Source organism: Otolemur garnettii, unplaced genomic scaffold (genome assembly GCF_000181295.1).
Source record: "Otolemur garnettii isolate 467f Iridium unplaced genomic scaffold, OtoGar3 scaffold00170, whole genome shotgun sequence".
Taxonomy (NCBI): Eukaryota; Metazoa; Chordata; class Mammalia; order Primates; family Galagidae; genus Otolemur; species Otolemur garnettii.
In genome coordinates this window covers 1,640,969-1,656,243 of record NW_003852565.1, presented here as the reverse complement: position 1 = coordinate 1,656,243, position 15,275 = coordinate 1,640,969, and the positions used below count along the sequence as shown (strand labels likewise).

General features: G+C 45.2%; 1 protein-coding gene across 1 annotated transcript in view; it reads left to right on the top strand.

The window, feature by feature from the left end:
* Positions 1-15,275, top strand: part of GABRG3 (gamma-aminobutyric acid type A receptor gamma3 subunit) — a 585,376-nt gene that overhangs the window by 109,531 nt on the left and 460,570 nt on the right. The gene's annotated exons all lie outside the window — the stretch shown is intronic.

Here is a 15,275-nt window from a genome sequence, read left to right as displayed (position 1 = left end):
AAAAGCACTATATTAAATTCAAGTGGGGGGAGGGGGAAGAAGTGAAGGATTGGTGAGCTCCCCCCCACAGGCACTGTGTCAGGGTATATGGACACATCATGGGTTCTGGGCATAAATATAACTTGGACTCTACCTAACCAGTGCAAACGGTGTAACCTAATTGTACCGTGATAATAATGTGAGATTAATAAAGAAAACTCTTTCATAGCATGTCTTAGTATTGTCTTTGTATCTCCTGCCCTAGCTCGTATGTCTAGATTCATTCCCATGGCTGTCTCCCCTTAGTGATATGTGGTCTAGTATACAGTGTGTGCTAAATAAAGGCTCCTGCATAAATGAATGATCCATTCTCTGTGATAACAGAGAGCCTGAGGAAACTCCTGATAGAACTGCACAGAAAAATGTAGTGATGGAAAAGCCTTGAAATTAATGCTGGTTGTGCCCAGAAGATCTTCCCTTTCCAATATGAAAGTGCAGCCATGAGCATTATAATCTGGAAAACTCCAGCAGGGTTTTACTCCATTAAGCAAATCTAAATCAACACTCCAAGTGGTCTGGAGGGAGATGACAAGCCAAACACTGAAACTTAAAGTAAAAAAAGAAAAAATCCAGCACCATCATTTTGCTTGTGTTTCCTCTTTCTTGGTGAGAAATATTACTGAAGAAACCTTGTGTTAACACTTATAAATGTTGAAACCTTCCCTTCTATAAGAGCAAAGTTGCATGATTTTCCTTTTGATTGAATAACTAGATCAGTGCTCCTTTTACACTTGATCTTAGCCAAAAGGCCGAGAAGCGATCAGTGCTCCTTTTATACTGGACCTTCCCAGTGCTCTGCACACGTCCTTGGTAATGTGCAGGGCTGAGGAGAGAGGCTGGCCTGGCACTAACAGTTGGATAACACAGACTTTCTGACTTTTCCTTTTACAAATGTGGAGTTCAGGAGAGTTGCTGGTCTCTATTTATGGGATGTTGCAGCCACTTCTAAAGCTCATTTCATTTTCCCTTTCATATAGCCAGGTGGTCTGTGACAAAGGAGGGAACTTGTGCTTGGGTGATTTCTTCTTATCTTTCTCCATTTTTCTGTGACAGCTGGTGGGCAAATGTTGCTCTTATTTTTGTTGAAGGCAAATAATGCTTTCAGTTTCTGCTTGTCCATCTGCAGCTCTAGAGGCTGTGACGATATTCTTCATGAGAGTTTGATCTATCAGGTCGTTCACAATGTGGAAGGCAGTGGCACTTCTGAAAACGTCTTTACTTTATCTATATTTTACTTTGGGTCCATTTAACTTAATAGTTAATGCTGGCCTTATATTATTTGTAAAGGCTTTAAAACATAATGAAAGAATGTCTTTCTTCTTAATGCTGTTTGAACTTTAATCCTATTTCTGCGACTTTCAACCCTTTTTAGCTGTTAATTCTGATCTTTATCTTTGTAGTTCAGAATGATCTGCATATCCTGCTTCTCTGATCCCACTTCACACACCGACTGCCTGGCTTGACACAGAGTCTGTGTTGGGGGATGGATCCCTCCCGACTAAACCTAGGGTTTGTATTTATTATAAAACAGGAAGAAGTAGACAAAAGTGCTTATCAGACATCAGCACTGATAAGGAGGACATGGAGAGGGTCAGGTAGAAGGTCTCCACCTTTGTTTTTGCAAAACTGCGGGCCTTGAGCACAACCTGTGCCTCCAGCTTCAAGAGACTTTGGTATCTAGAGAATCTTCATTGTAACCGTTAGTCCTGGTCTGGGCACACCTCACACACACATCCTCCCTGGGGCCAATTTTCTGATCTCCAGCAGGCACACAGCTCACACGCCGTTCTCATGATTCTCCAAGTCTCTCAGCCAGGAAGTGAGTCTTATGCTAAAGATCATGGTTCAGTTTCTCCTACATAAACTGACTAAAGAGAAGCCTGTGTTGGTTTTTAATTTGACAGTGGATTAAAAATAAAAGATTTGAATTCTCTTAGGTTCATCACAGCCCCTCTGGCCCCTGTTGTCTGCGTCCCTGGGTTTCACATCTTGATGATCAGCCTGAACTTTGAAAGCAGCTGATATACTGATACTGGAATTTCTTCTTCAGTAGTCCTTGGTCTCAGGGATTCGAAGAATGAACCTATAGACCACAGATCAGTGGTAAGACAGAATTTTTATTAGACAGAAAGGAATACAGAAGGAATAAAAAGCACCAGAACCTCTGGCAAAGGGGAAGACCCTAGTTGGAAAATCTCTGTCTCAAGCTCTTTGTCTGGGGTCAGTGGATATTACATTTTGGCCACGACTTTGTAGGTGGAAAATCCTCCTTTCAAAGTTAATGAGTGCATTAACAAATGAATGAATGTAGTCCCTCCTTCACTAAGGCAGGGTTATCAGGTCCTTACAGTTTTTGTCTCCCAGAAGGGATTAGGGTATGTGCTCCCTACTCAAGGTGAACTACCCAAAAATGATTCAGGCTGCTTTGTTCATGACCTTGCTAGAGCCCAGAGGCTGTGGCCTGGAAGAAGCAGCCTGTTTGTGCCTGGAAATGGGGGTCTGATTTCTGAGCTCACCTGGGCCTAGAGAATGGGGGAATCCCTGTCCAGCCTTGAGTGGTGGAATCCTGTATTAATACTTCCTGCTGGTTTCAAGTACACCCCGACATTGGGCAGTGGGCAGACAGACCTGGATTCACACTCTGGTTTGGCCGTTAATACCTGGGTGACTTTGCTAAGTTGTCAATATACTGCATTTTTATCTTTGGCCTGTAAACTGGGAATAGTAACATAACCTGCCTTATAATAGTGATAACTCTTACATGGACATGTCCAGTATAAAATTGCATGTGTGCTCATATTAAAGTTATTACCTTAGTGGGTAGCACAGCATACCAGCCAGAAGACGGACGGTCCTGTGGTTCCTCGTGTTTGATGACCCTCCCTAGATTTATTGTATGTAGTCCTTTCTTGCCAAATGTGAACCATCACCTGCTTCCTTTATGTGCATCTACCCAGATGGTGAATTTTTTCCTGAATGAAATCTGCAGCATTCTATGTCTTTAACTACAAGGGCTTCTGAGCGTTGACGTCAGGCAAGCAGGCTGTGGTTCTGTTGGCACCAAAAGCACTGCTGTGGAAAACCAAGGAGTGACTTTTTTTTTCTGGGCACATGCTCGGGTCACTTCTGCTATCAGCGTGGTCGCAAAGGAGTGGCCCTGAGACAATGGCCAGGGGAGTTTTTATACATTTCTACAAGGGGTACTATGGGTTGCAATAAAATGCTGGGGAAGGTACGTAAGGAAAAGCCTGTGGGTGGTCACCTATTGGTCAATAGGGAGGTCTGGGGGTTCTAACAGGTCAACTGCCCTTCTGTAGTTGAGGTCTCTGCTGGGATGAGCAGTGTGTGATTTCCTGATTGGTCGCATACCTGGGTATTTGCTTGGTTTTTGGCTTGTGCCTGTGGGCCCTGCCCCCCCTTTTCCTTAGTCCTTTGTTCCCTCTTATCTACAAAATGGAGTCACTGCCATGTCTACATTCCCCCCTTGAGTTAGGACGTGGCTGAGACCAATCCTGGACTCAGCTGGTGTAAGGTGTCTTGGTTTATGGGTTGATATTGGGATTTTAAAACTAACAGTTGGACTGTATTTATTCTTTCTTTGATGAAGGTAGTCAATTTATTTAATATGCAGGGCCCAAAGGTTAGTATAAGAATGAGGAGTACTATGGGGTCTATAAGGGCAGAGACTAAAGTAGTTAGCCAAGGAGACCAGTTGAACAGAAATTCATACGAAGAAATTTGTTGTTGCTGTTCTAATTCTCTTTCTTTTAGTCTTTTGTGTAGTTGAGTCATGGAATCTCTTATTATTCCTGAATGATTTGTATAAAAACAGCATTGTTCTCCTAGTGTGACACACAGGCCACCTTGTTGCATGAAGAGTAGATTGAGTCCTCTCCAGTTTTGTAATGCTAATTCTGTTAATGAGGATAAAGATTTGTCTAGCTGACTAATAGAACTTTCTGTTTCTCTTCTATTTCTCTGAGGTCTAAGTCTTTGGCTGTTTTAAGTAGTTGATAGTTTTTATCTTATATTATGAGAGCTGAGGTTCCTATCTCCGTTGCACTGGCAATCCCTAGCCCTACCAGAGATGAGAGGAGGACTGCTGCTGTTCCTATGGCTCATATTGCTCTGGGATCCGTTTGGGATGGGAAGAAAGTAATTTCCATCTGATCCTCTGAAAAATAGATTATAGCGGGGAACAGCGGAACCATGACACAGTACCCTGGGGTTTGGTTTAGGACTGTGCTGTGCACACAGGGAGTTCATCCTGTTGTGCAGGCCCACCACGTGCCAGGCACTGGGGTATAAAAGGTGTTATTTTGGGTAAGCTGTGTGGTGTTATAGGTAGGAGGAGTTAGTAGGCTGGGAGGAGATTAGACAGGTTCCCTGTCCTTGGACTTCTTGAAGAGTTATTCTAGTTTTCCTCTTTACTCACTGGCAGTGATTGGGGTATTGGAAGTGTTAAAAATTCCTTTCAGAGCTGAAGCTTGGTAAAAAGGTAACTGGGGACTGAGACACAACCAGCATTCATGAGTTAGATTGGGGTATGAGGAATTTAAGACCTGGTAGGTACCTTGTAAGAGGTTCCATATGAAGGCAGTTCCCTTGGTTACTGGCTTGTTCTGCAATAGGATTAGGGAGCTGATGTAGGATGGTAGAGGTTTGGTGATGTTTTTATTAGTGGTACTGGGTCCCTGAGGCTGCACGGGTGACTGGTTCTGGGTTTTAATGTTTAAAAATGATCTTGGTCCCATGGGTACAACTACTGGGGCTGCCGGCAGTTTTTCTAGTTTGTACCTGGTAAAGAGAAGTCCATTATCATACCCAGATTGATATATTCTTAGTCCCCATGTTTTACTCATTTCCCACCCTTGGGTTCTTTTGCCTTGGTCTGTGAAAGTTAGAATTAAGGAGTTACAAGGGGGTTGGCTACATGATCCCTTCCCTTACCCCCTCTGGACCTGGATAAGATCAATTTTGACAGGGGTGCCCCAGCTAAACCAGCCAGATGTCTCACATCCCCAGGAAGAACAATAGAAATCTCGGGACCCCCCACACTTTTGTACCTGGTTTTATCCTCTCTCTTTCCCAGGGCAGACATAGAAATAGGTATTACATAAGACAGTCTGTTGGGATGGTTCTGTACACCCAGGGAGCCATGAGCCCATTAGGGGGGAGTTCCAAGTCCCAGTGGCGAGCCTGCACAAGTCAAATCGGAGCCTGCACAAGTCAAATCCCCAGCCACCAGGTATTAGGAGAGTGTAGACCATTTGACTCACAGTGTGGCCTGTAATGGCATTTATGATTTTCCAAGTGATGTTGACTGGGGCATGGGGATTTTCCAGGGTGGAGGAGGATGGGGATGTTACCAGGGTAAGGGCTAAGAGTAGTGTCAGGTAGTCTCTGGGCAGGCATTTCAGTAGCTTGAGATTTAGCGGGTTTTTTAGATGGGTGAACTTTCTAAGCAGGCTGGCTTTCTCTGTGTGGGGCTCAGCAGGCTGGATGTGGGAGTAATGGATCCATGTGGTGATTCCGTCCACTTTGAAAGCTGTTGGGGTGGTTAGGATGATGACATACAGTCCTTTCCACCTTGGCTCAAGTGTTTCTTTCCGGTGGTGTTTAACGTATACCCAGTCACCAGGCTGGTATCTGTGAGGTTCAGGCGGAAGTTCTTTCTCATATACAGCTCGGAGCTGGGGCCACAGTTGCTGTTGAACTATGTGTAGTAAGTCAAGGAAAGAGCAAAAGTCAATATGGCTAAAGTCAGTAATTAGGTTTGATTTTAGGTTTGGTAGAATAGGAGGGGATCAACCAAATAAAATTTCAAAAGGGCTTAGGCCAAGAATATAAGGGGAGTTTCTTACTCTATAGAGGATGAAGGGGAGGAGAGATACCCAGTCACCACCAGTTTCTAATGTTAATTTTGTTAATGTTTCTTTTAGGGTTCTATTCATTCTTTCTACCTGTCCTGAACTCTGGGGTCTATAGGCACAATGTAATTTCCAACTAATATTTAGAAGAGAGGCTAAATTTTGTTGTATTTGGGAGACAAAAGCTGGGCCATTATCAGACCCTATTTGTGTGGGGAGGCTATACCTTGAGTTGATGTATTTCAGTAGTTTTTTGCTTATCACGGCTGCCCTTTCAGCTTTGGTAGGGAAGGCTTCCACCAATCCTGAAAAAGTGTCTATAAAAACCAAGAGGTATTTATACCTGTATTTTCCAGGTTTTATTTCAGAAAAATCTACTTCCCAGTATGTTCTCTTTCTCATGACCCAGGTGTCCCTGTGTTGGACCTGGTGTTGACTAATTTACACATGGTACATTTGGAAGTGACTGATTGTGCCTTGACTTGGAGGTTGAAGATTTTGAGGGGGCCTTTCTATAACAGATCTTCAATTTTTTGTGGTCTCATGTGTGTGCTGTGATGAATCTGATGTATTATGTTTAGGCTGAGTTGATCTGGAAGGATTAGTCTTTTGGTTGGGGTGTAGTACCATTTTTCTTTTTGGTAGTGTAGGGAGATTTTATGTTTTATTTATGCCAGATCTTCTTTGGTGTATTCAGGGTCAGACAGTATGGGCACAGGTACAGTGGGTAGTTGTGCTACTAAGTCTGAAGTCTCTGGGCTGGGTAGAAGGGTTGCTTCTCATGCAGCTGCATCGGCCCACTAGTTTCCTCTTGCCACTGGGGTGAGAAGTTTTTGGTGCCCTGGGCAATGTATGATGGCTATGTTCTTTGGGAGCCACAGAGCTTGAATTAGGTTTAAAATTTCTTGTTTATTTTTAACAGTTTTTCCTTCTGCTGTTAATAGTCCTCTTTCCTGATATATGGTTCCATGTACACGCACCATAGCAAAAGCATAACGGTGATCAGTGTACACATGCAGTTGTTTGTCTTTGCCTAGCCAAAGAGCTTGGGTCAGAGCCACAAGCTCTGCTTTCTGAGCTGATGTGCTGGGAGGGAGACCTCAGCCCATATTACTTCTGTTTCTGTTGCTACCGCCACCCCTGCATACCTGGTGCCATTTTTGATGAAACTGCTACCATCCACATACCAGGTAGCATCTGCTTGTTTTAGAGGCTGGTCTCAGAGGTCAACCCAGATGCAATGTACTTGACTCAGGATCTCAGTACAGTCATGAAGTGGTTGTGTTAGATCCGGATTGTGCAGCAGGGTGGCTGGGTTGAGGGCAGTATTGGAACTGAATTTAACTTTTGGGGGGTTTAATAGCAAGGCTTGATAGTGAGTCAGTCTAGCATTGGTCAGCCATTGGTCAGGTGGTTGTTTGAGTACTCCTTCAATAGCATGTGGTGTTACTGTTAGGTCTTGGCCTAGAGTTAGTTTATTTGCGTCTTTAGTAAGGCCATGGCAGCTATGCTGCATAGGCAAGGAGGTCATCCAGCCGCCACGGGATCTAACTTCTTTGATAAGTAAGCCACAGGCTTTTTCCACAGTCCCAAAGTCTGAGTTAATACCCCTTTTGCTATTCCTGCTTTTTCATCCACATACAAGTGGAAGGGTTTCATGATGTCGGGTAAGGCTAAGACTGGGGCTTGTAAAAGGTCAGACTTTGTGGTTTTGAAAGCCTGGGTCAGGCTTGGCACCTGTGGCTTTAGTGGCTAAGGCACTAGCCACATAAACCTAAGGTGGTGGGTTCAAATCCAGCCCGGGCCTGCCAAAACAACAATGATGGCTGCAACCAAAAAAACAAAAAATAACCGAGCGTTGTGGCAGTTGCCTGAGGTCCCAGCTACTTGGGAGGCTGAGGCAGGAGACTCACTTGAGCCCAGGAGTTGGAGGTTGCTGTGAGCTGTGATGCAACAGCACTCTACCCGGGGGATAGCTTGAGGCTCTGTCTCAAAAAAGAAAAGAAAGCCTGGGTCGTAAGTTTGGTCCAGATTAGAGGTTCTTGGCCTTGGGTTGTCTCATAAAACGGCCTTGCCTTTTCTGCAAATCCTGGGATTCATAGCCTGCAGAACCCTGCTGTTCCTAGGAACTCCCTGACTTCTCTCCGGGTCTTGGGTATAAGTATTTTCAGGATTGTCTTTTTTCTAGACTCTGATAACCATCTCTGTCCCCCCCTTGAGTATGTAGCCCAGGTAGATAACATGAGTTTTGCAAATTTGGGCCTTCTTAGCTGAAGCCCAGTGCCCATAGTCTCCCAAAGTCTTAAGTAAGTCCTGGGTGGCCTGTTGACAGTCGGCCTGGCTATCTGCGGCTATCAGGAGGTCATCTACATATTGGAGCAAACAGCAAACTGACATTGGGGTGATTTCTCCAGTACTTACTGAGATCTTCATGCAGTGCTTCGTTGAAGGTGGTAGGAGAGTTTTTGAAGCCTTGTGGTAGCCCACATTCACTTCCAGCCCCAAAGAATCCAAGTCACTCATGCAAACCGAGATTAAGTAAGGGGGTCCAAGTAAGTTGTCCGTTGAATCCATCTGTGGGGTCTCGCCATTCAAACGCAAACATGGGTTGGCTTAAAGGGGCCAGAGGTAAGCAAAAGAAAGCATCTTTTAAGTCCAGAATAGTGTACCATTTTCTAGTGGGTGGTAGAGTACTTAGCAGGGTATAGGGGTTGGGTACCGTTGGATGAATATCAGCTGTTCGTTTGTTGACCTATCTGAGGTCTTGGACTGGCTGGTAATCATTGGAGTTTGGTTTTTGACAGGCAGTAGGGGAATGTTCCAGGGCAACTGGCATGGGATTAGCACCCCTAGTTGCCTTACTCTCTTTATATGGGGAGTGATGCCTTCTCAGGCTTCTCTTGACATGGGGTATTATTGTTTTACTTGTATGGGTAAGGCCCTGTCTTTTAGTTCTACTACCACTGGGGGGCAGTGTGCAGCATAACCCTTTCCTCCTATTTCTGCCCAGGCTTTAGGGAATTCTGACAACCAGGTTTCTAGATGGGGTAGTGTGTGTGTGTTCACCTGGTTTTCAGGGAGCTGATGCTTGTCTGATAGTGAGATGGTTAGCACACATATGAGCTCTCTGTTTGCATGAGTGACTTGGATTTCTTGGGGCTGGAAGTGAATGTGGGCCCCAATTTTTGTTAGTAGGTCTCTTCCCAGTAAGGGGTAGGGACACTTGGGTATGACCATGAAGGCATGGGATACTCGGCCAGTTCTGAGGTCTACTGTTCTCCAGGTGGTCCAAACTGGCTGGTTCCCGTTGCCCCCTGCACCCATGATTTACGGTTTGACAGCATTCTGAGTGGTTGCTTAAGGATGGAATGTTGGGCGCCTGTGTCTGCCAGAAAGTTTATAGGTTTCCCCTCCATTTTTAGGGTTACTCTGGGTTCAGGGAGGGGCACTGAACCCCATCTCCCCTATTCCCTCAGTTCTTCTATTTCTAGAATCCGGGCTGGGCCTTGGCGTGCTCCAGTTGGTTGTTTTGGGCACTCATGTTTCCAATGTCCCTTTTTTTGCAATATGCACACTAATCTTTCTTGAGGGGCGGTCTGTCATCCTCCTGGTTCTCAGGCTTACCTTCAGTCCAATGGGCTCGTCTTGGCACTCTATGGTCTGTCCCTGCTGTGGTGGCTAAAAGGACTTTGGCTAGTCCCTGGGTGTGTTTTTGTTGGCTACGATCAGTGTCCTGCTATCTTTTTCTTCTGGCATCTCCCGGTTATTGTACACCTTTTCTGCTACTATTAAAAGTTCAGAAATTGGTTTATCTCCTAGGCGTTCTAGTTATTGCAGCTTCCGACAAATTTCTGGCGCTGCTTGATTGACAAAGGCCTTGATTACCACAGAGACGTTAATAGGGTCTTCTGGATCCATGGGGGTGTAAGTATGGTATGCTTCCAAAAGGTGTTCTAGAAAGGCCCTGGGCATTTCATCCTTACCTTGTTTTACCTTACTGACTTTGGCCAAATTTGTAGGTTTCTGGGCAGCTGCCATAAGGCCCTCTCCCCTCCCCCAAGAACCTGGTGATAGACTTTGATTTTCTCCTTACTTTTAGGGGAATTATAATTCTAGTCTGGTCGTGTCAGGGGAAATCCTTCAGTGACTCTTTCTGGATTTGAGGTAGGGTTCCCATCATCTCCCTGGACCAGCTTCCAGGCTTCTGCCAGGATTCTCTCTCTCTCCTCCATAGTAAAGAGGATCTGAAGGAGTTGACCACAGTCGTCCCATGTGAGTTGGTGTGTGAACAAAATGGAATCTAATAGGTTAATCAGACCACTGGGTTTCTCAGAGAATGGGGTTGTCTGCATTTTCCAGTTATAGAGGTCACTTGTGGAAAATGGCCAGTAAATGTCATCTGACGTCCCTGAGCATCTCGGAGTCCTATGGCTCTCAAAGGGAGGGCTGTCGAAGTCTAGCTCAGGGCCTACTGTTTGTGTTCTCTCTCTCTGGGTCCTCCCCTTGGTGGTGGGCCCCTCCCCTCCCCCAACCATGGGCACTGTGGGGTCTGCTTTATTCCCTCCCACCCCCCTGGGCAGTTGGTAAGGTGGAGGTGTAAAAAGGAGATTTTCTTCCTGTGGGTCAGTAGTGTGTGATAAAACTGGGTAGAGGGATTGGCCTGGGGGGCTGATGGTTTCTGGGGTTTCTGGCTCTTGAGGGCGAAAATAGTTAGGTTAGGGGAAATGAAGGGTTTTAACCATGGAGCGGGTTGTTCTACTAAGACCTGCCATGTGGTAATATAGGGGACCTGATCACCTGATCAGGGTGCCCAGGTTTTCTATATATTACATCTTTAACTTTGTAAATTGTGGAAAGATCTAAGGTGCCTTTCTCTGGCCACCTGACTTTAAAAGTTGGCCATTCATTCCAGCAGAGAATGTGTAACTGGTTCTTTTTAACTACTAATCCTGGGCTAGCTACCCCCTCCTGGACATCTTGGAAATGTTCAAGGAAGAAGCTCAAAGGGGAAGTCTGGGTCTGTCCTATTTTTTTTTTTAAAGATTAGAAATGCAAACAAAGCTGCTAAGAAGTATTAGAGACAAGCTATAGCCACGCATTCCCAGATGGACTAATCTACAGGGGCAGCACTACCAAGTCCAATACCAATAACAAAGATGAAGAGGACAGTGAGTGCCAAGCCAAGGCCGCACCACACTGTGAGGGGTACCGACACATAGAAACAAGAATGTCAGTAAGACTACTTCTATAGGAGAAAAGTCTGGCAGGGTTCCTTGGAGAAAGAGGTCTGCAACCCACTCACAAATGTCCTCAAGGGCACTTGTTTCAGGGTGAGACCAGTCCCCCACAAGGCACTGACAGAAGCGCTTAAAGGTACAGTTTAAACAAAGGCAGGAGGACATTTACAATATGCTAACTGAATCTCACACAGTGCGCATGCCCTGTCTGGGCCCACAAACCGAAACAAAGAGGAGCTAAGTTTTCACACAGTGTGCATGCCCCATCTGGGCCTGCGAACTGAAACACAGGGAAATTAAGTTCTTACACAGTGTGCATGCACTCTGCCTGCACCCGCAACTCAAAGCAAAGGTGGAGGGGAGGGAACCGGATTTTCTCACGGTGTGCACTCAGCCTGTGCCCATGACTCAAAGCAAGGTGGGGGGAGGGGGGTAGGAAACCAGATTTTCTTGTGGCTAAAACAAACTAACCGTACAAGCCTCTCTGTCCCATTACTCACATAGACGAACCAAACCAATGGTGCTGGCCTTTCCGCTCATAACCCAGGCCTAGTGGTGACACAAAACCACCACTCAGGCAGGCATGCCTAATGAGGATTCAAAACTACCACTCAGGCAGAACCAGAGAAACAATCAGGTGGGCAAGAGAGATCTTTCCCACTCACAGTCAGGACCCTTCTAACCAGCGCATATGCCTCGGTCACTGATCGAATAATTACCAGGGTGCCAATATGGGAACAGAATAGATACACACAGGCACATTCATTCATTCACAGCAAACTCACCAGCTGGCTCCTGGATCACTCCATGTGGGATAGGGTCTCAGAGGTGCATATCTTGGTGGAACCTCCAATAGTTGGCACCAAAAGCATTGCTGAGAGACTCTGCACACATGGAAAGTCAAGGAGTGTCTTTATTTATTTTATTTTTTGTGGGGGGGGTGCATATGCTCGGGTTACTCCTGCTATCAGCATGGTCATGAAGGAGTGGCCCCGAGACAATGTCCAGGGGAGTTTTTGTACGTTTCTATGCAGGTTACTATGGATTGCAATAAAATGCTGGGGAAGGTAGTTAGGGAAAAGCCTGTGGGTGGTCACCTATTGGTCATTAGGGAGGCCTGGGAATTCTAATAGGTCAACTGCCCTTCCATGGTTGGGAGTCTCTGCTGGGATGAGCATTGTGTGATTTCCTGATTGGTTGTCCACTACCTGGTCTATTTGCTTGGTTTTTGGCTTGTGCCTGTGGGCCCTGCTCCCCCTTTACCTTAGTCCTTTGTTCCCTCTTATCTACAAAATGGAGTCACTACCATCTCTTCAGCTCCTGGGTTTAAAACAGTGAACCAGGCTGGCTCTCTGGGTTTTCTCTTTGTCTTATTGGGTCAGAGGAAGTTTTCAGGTGGATAGAAACTTACAGGGTGCAGATGGAATGGGAAATAAAGCCATCAGGGATAAAACCTAGGTTGAAGGCCCTGTGGAAAATGGTGTGCTTGGATTTGGGGTGAATTACACCAGCTCAGAAAGATAGGAGCAAGAAAAAGTATACTTGAGTCCATAAACTAGGAGCCTCAGGAACAGTGGCTGAGCAGCACCAAAGGACCCTCAGGAACAGGGCGTCCGCTGTGACTGTGGGCTTCTGAGGCCTGTGACATGGGGCTGAGGACCTGACTCGTGAGAACCCAGCCCAGTTCTGCACCCGAGCCGTGAAGAAATCATTGTGCAAATGGCTTTTCATGTTGCCTATTCCATCTACTTCTAAGTGATTTTTCATTTACTTTCAAATCATGGCTATAATACTGCTTAAACTTGCTTTATGTTAAACATTTTTTCCACTTACAGCAGTAATAAAAAGGAATTACACTACTCATATCTTCTTCTATAGGATTTCAGTCTGAGTATGCTACATCATGTTATCCTAACTGTGGACCTGGGCTGTGTTTCTTTTCAAATAATGTGCCAGGGTTAGAATAAACCTGTTTTTCTGAATTAAGAATTTAATAACAAGTAAATGGCATTCTTGTCAGATATTTAAAGAAAAAGAGGATGAAGCCTCCATTATTTCTCTAATAAATCATGCCATTTGGGGAAAATACCTCCTTTATTACATGAAAGCATTTTATAGCAGAAATTTTTCACATGGAAAAATACTCCTGGAACTTTAATTTATTTGGAGAATGGTCTTTCATTTCTCTCTGGTTTGAAAGGCGTCTTTGTAACCCGCCTCTTCTTCCTCCTCACACACTGCCCACAAAACTGTCTTCCTTCCTCGTAAAAGGCCATTTTAGTAATGGGGTCACCTGAAGTTTCTCTCTGAACGTCTCACGTTGTTTGTGATATCTCCCAAGGGCTTTCTTTTTTATTTCCCATCCTCTACTCCTGTTTCTCCTCCCCTTTCTACTTAAAATTTTATATTCGCCAAAATAATTTAATTTTTATAGTTTTTGTTGTTGTTGTTGTTGTGGGGAGATTCATGGAGGGTACAAGGAACCAGGTTACACTGATTGCATTTGTTAGGTAAAATCACTCTTATAATTGTGTCTTGTCCCCAACAGGTGTGTCACACACTGAGACCTCAACCCCTCCCTCCTTCTATCTCTCTGCTCTTCCTGTCCCCCACCCTCCCTCCTTCTTTCTCTCTCTGCTCTCCCCTTCCCCCACCGTGTCATTAATTGTCATTAATTTTTCTCATATCAAAATTGAGTACATAGGATTCATGCTTCTCCATTCTTATGATGCTTTACTAAGAATAATGTGTTCTACTTCCATCCAGATTAATACAAAGGCTGTAAAGTCTCCATTTTTAATGTTTTTAGTTTTAAATAATAAAATAGTGCTAAAAGACTTAAAAAGGAGGACTAGAGCTGCCTTATGCTGCAGCCTGCCTGGATCTGAGTCTGCTCTCCACTCTCTAAGGAATTCCTTCTGTGGAAACACAGCCCTCACCCGTCTCTAAATTAAACGCCCTCGTTCTTGTGAGGCCCTTCTTCTCTCACTCTCTTCTCTTCTGAGGGTTTAATTTCCCAAACATTATGAGTTTTCCCAAAGCTTTTATAGTGTTCTCTCTCAAAACGCAGGTTTCCCCATCTGCCTGGGGGAGTGGGCCTGCTGGTGCTAGGCCTCCCAGCTGACAGTCCTGGGGTCAAGCTGGGTGTCCAGCACTGCTGCGCTGGCTCCCTCAGCCCAGCCACACGTGGGTGTGGACTCTCGTCCAGTTTAGGTAATGGGATGGGAAGGAGCAGATGTCAGAGGGACTTACCACACGTAGAGGAAAGCAGGACACTGGTCACATTATATTCCCAAGTCACTTTCCCACTTTTATTTTGAATTTTCTCATATGTCAAGAGAGGCTTAAGAACAGTACAATGGATACCTGTTTACCCTTGACCCGATTGTTACACTTGCCCACGTCTGCTTTGTCTGTCTTTCCAGATGCACACAGATACACATACAGATATACTACACACACAGAGAGACGCAGATACGGACACAGAGATACACACAGAGAGACACAGATACACACAGAGAGACACAGATACACACAGAGAGACACAGATACGGACACAGAGATACACACAGAGAGACACAGATACACACAGAGAGACACAGATACGGACACAGAGATACATACACAGAGACACAGATACAGACACAGAGAGACGCAGATATGGACACACAGATACACACACAGAGACACAGATACACACACAGAGAGACAGAGATACGGACACACAGATACGCACACAGAGACACGGATACACACAGAGAGACACAGATACGGACACAGAGATACACACACAGAGACATAGATACACACACAGAGAGACAGAGATACGGACACAGAGATACACACAGAGACACAGATACACACACAGAGACATAGATACACACACAGAGAGACGCAGATACGGACACAGAGATACACACAGAGACACAGATACACACACAGAGAGACAGAGATACGGACACACAGATACGCACACAGAGACACAGATACACACAGAGAGACACAGATACGGACACAGAGATACACACACAGAGACATAGATACACACAGAGAGACACAGATACGGACACAGAGATACACACACAGAGACACAGATACACACAGAGAGACGCAGATACGGACACAGAGA